The 3,600-nt window shown below is 33.4% G+C and overlaps 1 non-coding gene across 1 annotated transcript; it reads right to left on the bottom strand.

Moving 5' to 3' along the window:
* Positions 1-3,223: 3,223 nt before the first annotated feature.
* On the bottom strand, positions 3,224-3,330 carry LOC121209246 (small nucleolar RNA R71). The gene has a single exon (XR_005904363.1). It is a non-coding gene; the product is annotated as a small nucleolar RNA R71 (small nucleolar RNA).
* Positions 3,331-3,600: the final 270 nt, after the last annotated feature.

The raw sequence follows: 3,600 nt of genomic DNA, 5'->3' as shown, positions 1-3,600 counted from the left end.
TTTTCTTTACATTAATGCTCACACGAGCTGTGAAATGGGCTTGCTCACTCAAGCTGTGGGTTGGAATGCGAGTGACACGATGCTACTCACCCGAGCTATGAAGAATCCACAACAAATGCAGGACTTCAGCCATGGGTAGGACTTTCAAGACTAACACCCAAAAGATAAAATCCCTAATGTCAAGTCATTTGTATCCTAAGAATTCTTAAGGTTCAAACGGGATTCATTATCCGTCGAATCATCATAGCATTGGTACATTTATATTCAGATTCATTTATATTAAAACAACATAGCAATTAGTCAATTTAGCTAACATTAAAATGATCATAGTTCATACGAACTTACTTCGATAACTAGGGTCATAATAATAGAGTCGAACTAATTTGAAGTTTTAGCTTTTCCTTGATTTAAGTCCGATTGTGGTTTATCTTGATTAAAATAAATAATTTCATTCAATTAAGTATTTATATAATTCAATTAAATCCATAGTTTATATACCCCATAATACTTTGACTTTTCATAATTTAGTCCTTAAGCTTATAACTTAAATATAACTTATTTTAGCCTAAATAAAACTTGACCAATGTTTCAAGGGTCCTTAAAACAACCTATAATTACCAAAAATTCACAAAAAACCCATGGGTTTATACTTTTAATAATTTAATCCCTATTTCCAAAATTCATAAAAAATCACTTAATAAAACATGTTTATTTTACAAAAAAGATTAATAATCTATCACCTAACATAAAAAAGTTCAAAAAAATCCCTAGAAAGTCCCTCAGCCTCTAACAGTTTTGTAAATTAACCACCAAGATTGCTAGATTAAGCTAAAACAAACTTAAAAACATAAAAATCAATAAAAACAGGGCATTAAATCATACCATGCAATGAAGAAATCAAAACTGAAGCTCCCTCCTTCAATGGTGTACACGGTGAAAGGAAAGATGAAATGGGGAATATGATATCTTTTTCTTAGTTTATTTTAAGTTTAATTACTAATTTACCATTTTACCCTTAATAATAATAAATTTCAATAAAACTTATCCATGCATATCCACTAACTTTAAATATGGTATACTTACCACTAAAGTCCATTAACTTTCATTTCCATAGCCATTTAGCCCTTTCAACTAATAGAATTCAACTTTTTCACTTTTTATGATTTAGTCCCTTTCACCTAATTAACCATTTAAACTTTAAAATTAATTAATAAACTTGATATACCATAAAAGTAACACTTTCTAATCCCATACTTAGCATACTTTTGGATGATTTATTATATAATTGAGTGAATTAGATGCTCTTAATCCTTTAATTTCATGTTTTATACTCAAGAGAGCATAGGGGAACAAAAGTAGCAGAAAACTGGCCAAAAAATAGGCAAAACGGGCTGATTAAATGACCCACACGACCAAGTCAAATTCCACACGGGTGGAGCACATGCCCGTGTGAGCGACACGGGTTGGCCACACGCCCATGTGGCAGTCCGTGTCGATATCGCTCTCGGTTTCCCAAATACGCAGAAAAAGCCAATTTTTAGGGTTTCTGAGCAGTCTAAAGTCTATAAATACATACCAGAGGAAGATCTAAAGGGGGCACGCAGAGTAGAAAACATGAATTACTCGAAGAACGCCAACGGATTCAGCTTGGAAACAGGATTGCTTTCAAGACTGAAGATCTTCATCCAATTTCTCTTTCGATATTTTTGGGTTTTTTTATGTTTTGTTGTTTTCCTATTGTTGAGATGCTTTCCTAAAAAAATATGAACTAAACTCCCTAAATACCTAGGAAGGATGAAACCTAAGATGGATCTTATTATTTAATATTCTGAATTTAATGATAAATACTTGTTCTTGTTCTTAATTACGTTTTCTTAATTCTTGTTTTAATATTTTCAGGATATTAATTCAAGTTGATGTGCTTATTCAATGAAGCAAAAGTCTCTGTTTAAGAGTAGATCCATCATAATTAAGTGGAGTTGCATGCAACCCTAGAAATAGGGTGTCATAAATCTGCCATATTAGAGTCAAATCTAATAAGGGAATCCATAGATCGAGTTAATGCGACAATAGGGGTTTTAATTAGATAGAAATTTCAATTGATCAACCTAGAGTCAGTTGTTTTTAGTTCAAAAGAGATATTAGCATAATTTAGGGATTTCTACGAATTAAGACAAGTGAATAAATCGTTAGATTCATAATCAAAATAATAAGTGAAGTCTAGGTGGATTCTTTCTTGGGTATTGTCTTTATTATTGGTTTATTCGATTACTTTCTTCGCTCTCTGTCGTCTTCAGTAGAGAATTAGTTAGTCAAATTTAGATTAAAACAAATCCCTCATATTTTAGGCTAAATAATAGATAGAAAGTCAATACTAGTACTTTTAGTCCTTGTGGATACGACATTCTGGATTCACCATAACTATACTAGCATTCGATAGGTGCGCTTGCCTTAGTCGAATTTTTAGTCAGTTTAGCAACCATCAAGATTTTGGAGCCGTTGCCGGGGACTAAGATATTAGGAACGTTTGATTTTTATTAATTTAGCCATTTTTATTATATTGCATTTTATTTTATTTTTGTTTTAGTTTTCTTTTTAATTACTAATTTTTCTTTTGTTTACTTCTGGCAGGTTCTTGTGGTTTATGACTAGAAGAAACCCGTCAGGACCTCTACTTTTTGACAACGAAATTGAAAGCGTAGCTCGCAAAAATCATAGAGAAATAAGGCGAACTCTACAGTATATAGAGGAAGAGTACGAGGACGATACCAATACTACCGAGGAGATGGCTGAAAACCAGAATAATCCGCCACCTCCTGTGGTTGCTGCAAATCTTGTAAATCAAAATCCTGCTCCTCGTACTATGTATGACTATGCTAAACCTAATTTAGCGGGGGCTGAATCGAGTATTGTTAGACCTGCAATTGCTGCAAATAATTTTGAACTGAAACCTAACACTGTACCAATGATTCAACAGTTTGTTTAGTTTGATGGTTTGTAGGATGAAGACCCAAATACTCATTTGGCCAACTTCTTAGAGTTCTGTGATACTTTCAAAATAAATGGCATTTCTGATAATGCCATTCACCTTCGGTTATTTCACTTTTCATTAAGGAATAAAGCTAAACAGTGGTTGAACTCGTTGCCACGAGGTTCCATCACTAGTTGGGAACAGATAACTGAAAAGTTTTTACTAAAATATTTTCCGCCGGCCAAAATGGTAAAGTTGAGGAATGATATCTCTTATTTTGTGCAGATGGATTTAGAAACTCTTTACGATGCATGGGAGAGGTATAAGGACTTATTGATAAGGTGTCCTCACCATGAGTTACCTTTATGGCTACAGGTTCAGACTTTCTACAATGGTTGAACCCCTCAACTAGACAACTAATCGATGCAGCCGCCAGCAGAACCCTAAATAAAAAAAACCTGATGAAGCTTATGAATTTATTTAAGAGATGTTACTGAATAACTATCAATGGCAAGTCATGAGGACAAAGCCTAGTAAAGCAGTCGGTGTTTTCAACCTCGACACAGTCACTATGTTATCAAACTAGGTAGAGCTTTTAAATAAAAAGATTGATAGTTTATGTGTCTCTA

The sequence above is a fragment of the Gossypium hirsutum genome, chromosome A10 (genome assembly GCF_007990345.1).
Source record: "Gossypium hirsutum isolate 1008001.06 chromosome A10, Gossypium_hirsutum_v2.1, whole genome shotgun sequence".
NCBI classification, from domain to species: Eukaryota; Viridiplantae; Streptophyta; class Magnoliopsida; order Malvales; family Malvaceae; genus Gossypium; species Gossypium hirsutum.
This window is presented reverse-complemented; position numbering and strand designations above follow the sequence as displayed.